A 10,492-nucleotide genomic window follows, 5' to 3' on the forward strand; every position below is an offset into this window, starting at 1 on the left:
TCTATAATGGAGGCTCACATCTGAGCATTCAATCACCGCAGTCTGTCACACTAATAAAGCCCTAACTGTTGCTGAGATTTTCAAATGGCAGATCTAAGAGTCCCTCTTATATTGGTTATGGGCTCTCATTCACTCATTCATACACACGCCAGAGATTAGACCCCTCCCGAAAAGATTTGTTTTGATAATTAATTAATATGCATAACACTGCGAGGCGATCGCCGACGCGCGTTTCGCTCACTCGCTTTAACCAGGCAAGCCGAAGGACAGAGCTGACAGCTCTTTTATGGGATAGATACGCCCCCAAATACGGGCGTCATCGCCAGCAGGCCAATAGAAATCTATCATTCTCGAGGACACAGACTCATTGATAGACACATCACTGACCCAATCACAATACAGAGAGGTAAATCCCGCCCTGCTAATCCTTGTAGTGATTGGTTTATTACAGATATATGGAGAAAATAGTAAACACAGATCATGAATGCACTAATAATACTGATGTATAATGTACTATTGTACCAAGGCTATCAAACAGAGAGGCATCATTAATATGTATTAGGATTGGTGCATCATTAGTAGATCTATTAAATACATATAAACACAGGAATGTTAATATGGTTGACCCCACGGTAACATTGTGATAAGAATACATTTATTCCAGAGGTAAGGTTAACCCACACACTGCCTATCTACTCATGGTGCTGAAAATAAAAGATTTTTAATTTCTTAGAGGTGATTTATACGTTAAGTTTTACTAAATAAAACAAAATAAAGTGAATTAAGAGGTATTAACACCATTAATACCATAATGAATATAAGAACATTACAATGTTGACTATGTGCTAAATGTAATTTTCAGAGGTACTGCTGCCAGCAGTACCATATTAGATGTAAAAACATCCCGTTTAAACCAGTGTGTAAGAAATTGAATAAAAATTAATGAGTTGACTCTGGTCCAAAGATAAAGAGTCCCTATATGTATTAAGTGATATCAAAAAAGTGTTGAACCAACATTACATTACATTAATCTGGATTTTACACCAGATTTAAGTGATAGAAATCAAATATTAATTGAGGTGATGTTATCAAATAAGAAGAAAAATATGTTAAATCTCACATTTAGATAAATGCCATATAATTTGTTTTGTCATTGAGACCATGGGGTACCAGACTGTCCATTAGAAATATCAGTCTGGATTCTTTTTTTAGCAATTCCTGCTGCATATCGCCTCCCCTAATACCTAATGATAGTTGTTCCATTATAAACGCTTGAAGTAGATCCGGATTGTTATTGTGGAACAAAAGAAAATGCTTAGCCACTGTAGTGATAGGTTTAAATTTCTCTCTATCTTTGGGAGCATTTTTAATATTGTTGACATGTTCCAACAAGCGTCTTTTAAAGGGTCTTGTTGTCATGCCAACATACTTCAAACCACACGGGCATATCAGGCAGTAAACAACCCCCATTGAGTTACAATTAACAAATTTGTTAATTTTCCAGATTCTAGAATATCTGTCAACATAGTCATGTTTTTGAATAGTGTATTTACAAGCTTTACACCTGCCACATTTATAAAAGCCATGGATTATATTTGATGATTTCTTATTATGCGTAAAGTGACTATGGACAAGACGATCTCTCAAATTTCGGGCTCTTCGCCATGTTATTGTGACTCGGTCATCAAGGTTGTCCCTGAGATCATGATCCAACAACAAGACGTGCCAATGTTGTTGAAAAATATTTGAGATGTCCCTCCATTCGGAGCAAAATGTGCCAATCATTCTTGTTTTTCCTTTTAAAATAGGTTTGGGTGTGGGGAATATCAAGGATTCTCTCTCTCTACAATTTGCTTCATATGAGGCCTTCTGTATACTTTTTTTTGCTATAGCCTCTTTGTACCAGTCTATCCCTCAGTTCACCAGATCTCTTCTGGAAGGTGGTGATATCCGAACAGTTTCGTTTTGTTCGGAGGAATTCTCCTTTAGGCACCCCTTTTATTACTGATGGAAAATGGGCGCTCGTGTAGTGTAATAGACTGTTAGTAGCTGTGGATTTTCTAAACATATCTGTCATTAATTTACCATCACTATCAATGGAGATTTGTAGATCTAGAAAATTGATCATTCTTTCCTGGATATCAGATGTTAATAGGAGATTCAATTTATTATTGTTAAGGTGTTTAGTGAATTCATGGAATAAGGTTGTTTCTCCCTCCCATAACAGTAATATATCATCTATATACCTAAACCATATTAAAATATGGTCGGTATATATTTCATTTTGTTCATTAAACACCATCTCCTTCTCCCACCAACCAAGATATAAATTTGCATACGTTGGCGCACACGCTGTGCCCATGGCTGTTCCACGGATCTGCAGGTAGTATTTGTCATCAAATACAAAGTAGTTATTATTAAGTACAAATTCCAATAAGGAAATCAAGAATTCATGGAAATCACTTTTACACTCCATATCCAAAAAGTACTTAGCCGCCCTTATACCCTGATCATGGGATATGTTTGTGTAAAGTGACTCCACGTCATACGATGCCAATTTAACCTCCTGGTTGACTGAGATGTCACTAATTTTTGCCAGGACATCTAATGTGTCTCTGGTGTATGATGGTAGACTTGTGACATATTTACGAAGGTGTTGGTCCACATATCTGCTGGCCTTCTCAGTCAAACTACCCATGCCCGATACAATAGGCCTACCCGGTGGGTCTGTTATAGATTTATGTACTTTTGGCAATGCGTAAAAAGTAGGAATTTTGGGATCATTTATTTTTAGAAATTCGTAATCAGATTTAGAAATAACGTTATTCCTAAAGGCTTTATTAATCAGGTTATTATACTTAGTCAAAAAATTGGCTGTAGGATTAAATATCAACCTTTTATAACATTCAGTATTATTTAATTGTCTATAGATCTCAGTCATATATTTGGATATGGGCCACAAGACGATGTTACCACCCTTATCTGAGGGCTTAATCACAGTGTCTTCCCATTCCTCAATATCCTTTAGAGCCTTATATTCCTGTTTAGACAAATTCCTACTTAAATTCCTAGATCTCGCTTGATTGAATAATTTATCTAGATCCTTGGATACCAAGTCTCGATAGATTTTGGCTTGCGGACAAATTGACAGATCCGGACAGAAGGTTGATTTTTTCTTCAATTTGATAGAATTCCTAGTGTCTTTCATCATGCATGAATCTGATATTGAATTAGTGTCTAACTCTTCAAGAATTTCCAAAGCCTGTCTCTCATCGTCAGTTAGAAATGCCAGCTCCATAACCTGCATGGCATCCTTTTTATCTTGACTTTGTAGCTGGGAATCACATATATCCCTTTTGCTACAATAAAATTTCTTTAAGAGTAGTTTCCTAATGAATAGGTTTAAATCTTTTTCCCATTCAAAACGATTAAGGGATTGTGTAGGCGAAAACGATAATCCACGACTGAGTACCTTTAAATGTATTGGTTCTAATTGTCTTTCTGTCAGATTAATCACCTTAAGTGATGTGTCTAATTCATCTGACGTCTGTAATTTCTCCGATGGTTGAGAGGACCCTCCTGTCCTTCCATATACTTCCTCTTTTTGCGGTCTCTTAACCTTGTGTCCCCCCCTTCGTATCGGTTTGATTCTGTGGTTCCACCACCTTCTCCCTTCCTGGAATCTCTCTCTAAAAAAGATCTAGTATGGTGGGAACGTTCTCGCTCAGATGTGAGCCTCCATTATAGAGAGATACGCAGACCAGTCCTTTACTAGCCCTACTACAACATATGGCTGGGGCAGGATTTAGCCTGACTAATGCTATATTAACAACTATAATGAAATATACAATCTCTGATGTTGAAAACAACATCTTATAGCTTGGTAATCTATGGCTTATATACATCATATTTGCCAACAATTAAGAGAGAATATATTTACTCATACAGCACTCTCAAGTCTGATTTATAGTGATAAGACTACCACTGCCAGAGTTCATGTCCCACTAAACGGAGGTTACGTAATTATGGAATACTAAGGGTTCACTATTTTGATATATATCCCTTGAATAACTATTCCACTACAACAAGGGAATAACTCGGCTTATACTATCATTACTCCGTTAATGATGTCTTATTATATATCTATGACATCTCCCGTTTAGGACCAAAAAAACTTCAATGGTCCTTCATATATCTTTGGATTTATAGACAGCTATTAAAAACATTTTGTCATTTATTATAAAATCTTATTGAAGACTTTCTGGCTGTCTCATTACACTGCGAGGCTTGGCGGTGTTCTCTGCCATTTTAAAATTTATATGTTTGTTTATTTCATTATTTTTTTGTTTTTTATTTCGCAACTGGTGTCACAGGCACTATTTTTGGGACTCATTATCATTTTAATAAAACTAATAAAATGTAAGTTTTAAAATACTCCATTATCATAGAGTGCCCCTATGTTACATGATTCTCTTCTCTGTACTTGTTAATTTATGAACTAATAATACATGTATAGGGTGCACCAACTCAGTCAAAAAATAATCATATTATATGAACGAAGATAGTCTGAGTGTTTGATTCCCTAGTGCGTTGGGAATTCAATTCCTTTGAATCCTAGAAGGTACTGGGTAGACTTCTCTGGCATAGGAAGGCACCCGTGGGTGGCCAGCCAGCGTAAAGTGGGTAGCATTGGGCCAGATAAACCCGGTATCTTCGCATTTTTGGTGGCAAGCAGTGGGGTCACTCAGTCCCAGGTCCTCTCTGGGTAGAGCTGCAGGGGAACTGTATTGTGATACATTCCAGAGCTCTGCAAAGCAGTTAGCACTAGAAACCAGTTACCACATTATCCTGAACTGACTCCGAAAGGCTTTAAGGTAGAAAGTGTCACAAAAAGCATTGTGGGCTTTAGGCGAGGGAAGATGCCGCCTAAGTGCCGATTTGATAAGGGGAAGCGCACCCCGCCAGAGGAGAGTGGAAGATGGAACCGTGTCTAAAAGATGGGAAATCACAGTGAGGTGATCCCTGGAAGTAAAATAGTTGTAAGCTCTAGGAACAAGAGAGCAGATCACAGCCCAGTGTTGAAAAAGTTCCCAAAGGGAGGGATGAAGCAGTCCAGTACAACCAAGAGGAAGGTGTACTGGGATGAAGGACTGTGGCAGTGTCTGCAGGATGGGGATATGGATGTGTTGCACCTCCCCACCACAATGCAGAACATTTTGGATTATTGGAATGAGGAGTGCCCAAAGATTATTATGTGGGATGGAGCCAGTCTACAGGAGAAATTGGAGAACCTGTTGGATGTGTTCCTAATGTTGAAAGAGGAAGCAAGTGCCTGTAAATTTCGGGATGAACCAGAATGGGATGATTTTACACATGAAGTTATTTGTACTATGCAGAATCTGGTCAAGGGAAAATCCAGTTACAACAATATTCAGCAGTACAAACAAGACGGAAATGGACTGTTAAAGCACAGGAACATGCCTGATGAATCCCCTGCAAATGTACTAATAGAATCTGTCCCATTAGCAGATTCTACAGATCCACTAGAGACAATGAGCATGGAGGAGCTGATAGTGTAATGCCAGATCCGGGGTGTGCCTTACCTGTACTGCACTCACAGGGATATCCTCAAACGTCTTTTAAAATATCAGGAGAAACCCATCAATGCCTTCAGTGTCTATAGGAAATGGATGCTCACTTTAGGTCCCCACATACCTCTCTGGGAACAAATGCAATGTCTGCAAGAGAGTTTTGAAGAAGCAGAGGATGAGGTATGGCGACAAGGACTTACGGACACTGAAATGTGGCAGGATCAGTGTTATCGATTGAATACTGAAAAATGCCAATTGCAATACCTTTTGTCACACTCTAAAAAAATGGCTGCTCAGTCTGTTAATCAGGGGGAGGTCCATGACAGTGGATTATACACATTTGCCCAAGCTACTACTTAGGGGAGACTGGAGAAGAACTGCTTGGTGAGGATGTTGTACCTCTGACTACTCAGAAAGGATTGTGAGAAATCCTCCCATTTGGTGACTTGGATGGAAAGGAGTTACCAAGTAAGTACCATGTAGTAGCATCTTCTGATAATTTGTCAGTGTTATTGGCACCTGAGACTGTGTCTGAGTTAAAACAGAATTACACAAAAGACCAGTTATCCACCCCTGTTGTGCCTGAAAATGTTTTGTTTAATGAACTAACGCAGGATACCGCATGTGTGCTCTCCGGTGCAAGTGATATACAGCTGTACCCAATTGTGGCAGAAGAGAATCATAAACTTGCTCAACATATGATCTCAGCAGAAATCATGATTACAGACTGTATGACAGAGGCCACTACCATGGGGCCCTGGGAAAACTACTCTTATACTTTTCCCTATACAGAATTGGCAGATGAGGAGATGTTGACTGAGTGGGTGTCTGAGAGGGCACCCGCACAGCATGATTCACCAGCCCCACAAGCTTTGAAGCATCGCACTCCAGCTCCAAATCTGGGAATTCAGGACCCAATACCAGAGGCCTGCACTGGACCATCCACTCTATTTTGCTGCCAGGAGGACAAGTCTGTGCCCAATGAGAATTCACACTACCCCGATGGGCCAGAGGCGAGGGAAGTAGTCCAACAGTTGGATGTGGTAGTGGGGGAGGGGAGATGCACACCAACATATATACAGGGGCACCCACAAGTGGTTTGGGAGGGGGACAGAGGATTCCTCATCAGCAAGGAATTAATGGAGCCCCCACGTTTGCCTGCCACTGGGCAGTTTTCCCTTGAGTGTTTGGGGGAGGGGGGATTGGATCTTTGCCAGGAACAAACGTACAAGGAGCCAGAAAGTTTGCCTGCCACTTGGTAGTTTTCACTCGTATATGTGGGGGAGGGGAGCATGGTCTTCCGAAACAGAGGACAGGCCAAGGGACTATTTGCAGTTGGGCAATTAAGGGTAGACAAGGCACCCAAGGGATGTTTGACTACAACTCTCCTACCATGGATGTGTGCACAGGAGTGGTCCAGTTTTATTGTTGACTCATCTTATGACACAGGGCAGCATAGACCCCCACTCCAGCTGGGTGGGATGATATGCCTGCAGCCATGGGACGCTGGTGAAAGATTGAGGAACTGTGTACTGCTGTCTACCTTACCATCAGACCCAGGAGAAACCACAGCAGGCCAGAGACTTTGGACTTGGGGGGGAGAAAGGTTTACTTGGGGCAAGGGAGCCACTGGGAAATAAGGGCTAAAAAGTGGGGGAGGTATATATAGCCACAACATTAAAACCACCTGCCTAAAACTGCGTAGGACCCCTCATTACCACCAAAACAGCTCTGACACATCAAGGCATGGACTCCACAAGACCTCTGAAGGTGACCTGTGAAATCTGGCACCAAGAAGTTAGCACAAATCTTTTTAAGTCCTGTAAATTGCAAGGTGGGGCCTCCAGGACTCGGACTTGTTTTTCCAGCACATCCCACAGATGCTTGATTGGATTAAGATCTAGTGGTGAAGTCAACATTTTGACCTCTTCGTCATGTTCCTCAAACCATTCCTGAATATTTTTACATAGTGGCAGTGAGCATTTTCCTGCTGAAAGAGGCCACTGCCATCAGGGAATAATGTTGCCATGAAGTACTTGTCTACATTTTACATTTTTTCTACATGTACTTGGTCTACATCAATGTTTGGGTGGGTGATATATGTCAAAGTAACATTCAATTGAATGCCAGGACCCAAGGTTTCCCAGCAAAACATTGCACAGAGCATTACACTGCCTCCGCCAACTTACTTTCTCCCATAGTGCCATCTCTTCCCCAGGTAACGCACTCTGCCGTCTACATGATGTAAAAGAAAACATGATTCATCAGACCAGGCTGCCTTCTTCTATTGCTCTATGGTCCAGTTCTAGTACTCATGTGCCCATTGCAGGCACTTTTGACGGTAGACAGTGGTCATCATGTGCACTCTGATCAGTTTGTGGCTACGCAGCCCCATATGAAGTAAGATGCAATGCAAACTGTGTTCTGACACCTTCCTCTCATAGCCAACACTAACTTTTTCAGCAATTTGTACTATAGCTCTTCTGTGGGATTGGACCAGACAAGCTAGCCTTCGCTTCTCATACTTATCATGGGCCTTGGGTGCCCATGACCCTGTCGCCGGTTCACTGCTTGTCTCACCAGTTGTCCTTTCACTGAATACTGGGGACACCACACAAGGCCTGCCATTTTAGAGATGCTCTTTCCCAGTTGTCTAGTCATCACAATTTAGCCTTTGTCGCTTGCACATTTTTCCTGCTTCCAACACATAAACTTGAAGAACTGACTGTTCACTTGCTGTCTAATATATCGCACCCTGTGACAAGTGCCATTGCAATGAGACAGTCAATATTATTCACTTCACTTGTTAGTGATTTTAATGGCTGGTCGATGTATATTTTCCAATTTTAGCAATGTGTAATTATATTCTTAATTTGATATGAACATGAGTTGAATTTTGATATAAATGGCATAGACCTATCCATTGGACTCTTGTAACTTTCCCTAGGAGCTAGTAAAGTCTCTCCCGCTCTATACGAGTCACTTCCTCATAAGATGATTTCAGAAGATGTGGGGGATATCCTTTTTATACAAAAGATCACAATAATTGTATTGCTTGTTTGTGATATAGTCTATCAGAGGAATAATTCCTTCTCACACGTAGGAGCTATCCTTTGGGGATATTTTTTTTCCAGCTGTTTAGATTGCTGCTATGATAATAAAACAATTATTAGACTCAAATTACTTGCAAAATTTCTCAGTGGAAATGTCATTATTCTGAGCCAAGAGAGCTATAACAAGGATTTGTTTTTGCTCAGATGTTCAACAAAACTGTTTCAACTTTCAACTTTCAACTTTCAACTTTTCAACTTGTGAATTCTTAGGGTTTCTATGACAAGCAAACATAGGCTCTATGGTCTGTAAGACTAGAGGAATAAATCAGGATATGATCAAGATAAACCACAACAAAATGTCCCAAGAAATCCCAGAGAGTATCATTGATTAGGTCTTGAAAAACAGCAGGAGTGTTGCAAAATCCGAATTGTATTACCAGATACTCATAATTTTCCTGAATTGGCATTAAAGGCTTTTTTCCATTCATTGACGGATTTCATCCTTGGAAACAAATAAAATCCCAGTTTCAAACAGCGATTTGGAAGAGTTAAAGAAACCTTCTCTAGATTTTCTTTTATGTAATCATCCACAGCTTTAGTCACAGTTACAGATAAAGAATTGGTGAGCCTACATCGGTAGAGAGACTAATACTCAGGGTCCCACCAAGCTGGTGGAGAGTTGGCCAAGTGGCTGGGATCAGCAAGATACACAGACCCACCTTACAGATCAGAACCCCTGCCCCACTTGGATTGTCAGTTGTGGACTTTATTACCAGGAGTTTGGGCCTGCTGGCACTCTGTGCTGGGAGGTAATCTGCTGGGGACTTTGTTGGGGAATTTTTACTTGCACTGGTGATTTTCTGAGAGTTGTTATATTTGGTGCGGGAAAAAGTTTCTCCTTGGGGAGCACTGTTCTTTTTACTAAATGTGTGTACTTTGTTTAACAAAAGGGATTATTATCTCTTTCCTGTCTTCTTACCTGTGTGACCTGTGAACCTAGAGCACCGGGTATCTAGTGAGCTTTGGTTCCAATCTCAGTGTCCTCACAGTAACCAAGGATTTCCCAAGCTGACAGGAAAACGTTTTGAGTTGATGAGTAAAAAAGTAATCTGTTCAGAGTGAAAGATCCCAATGTTAAAAGTCCAAGCAAGTACGTGTAGATCCACTATCGATGAAGTGTGGATTGTAGTTGTAATAGATAACAATTTTATAGAACATTTTAAGGAATTGTGTAGAGTTTCAGGTTTAAGACCTAGGAGAATTACTCCCTCATTTCCTAGGCCCTATAGTTTTCTAATATCTTATTTGTATTGTAGTGCAAGAAATGGTGTAATGCACATTAAGACCACAGTACAAGCACAATTGTAGTGTCCTCTGGTGAAGATTCTCTCCTTGAGTGAGATGACATAACACTATTTCCATGGGTATCATTTACTGTGGAATTAGGAAAAGAGGTAGGAGGTATCGGTTGCCTCCTTCTTTGAGGTCTCTCTCTGTGTCTGTGGTCAATTGTGATGGACAGATTAATGAGTGCATACAACGTCTCAGGTAGTGTTGCAGAAAAGCGTCATTATCACCTCAGATAATCCAACAAGGAATTGACTGCAAAGGGCAGGATCATAAGAAATGTCTGCTGCCCACCTATGAAATTCTGAGCAATATACTTTAGCAGGACGATTAGCTTGTTATGCAGGATCAGGAGGCTTTAGTGAAAAAGCCCAGGATTTTGGATCTTCTTGAAGGAGTGAGATAATGACTTCTTGTGATATAGTACCAGGTGACACTGGTTGCAGAGAGAAATACAATTTACTGTCCATGAAGTTACTTAAACAATGTCTATTACCATTA

The sequence above is a fragment of the Mixophyes fleayi genome, chromosome 5 (genome assembly GCF_038048845.1).
Source record: "Mixophyes fleayi isolate aMixFle1 chromosome 5, aMixFle1.hap1, whole genome shotgun sequence".
Lineage (NCBI taxonomy): Eukaryota > Metazoa > Chordata > Amphibia > Anura > Limnodynastidae > Mixophyes > Mixophyes fleayi.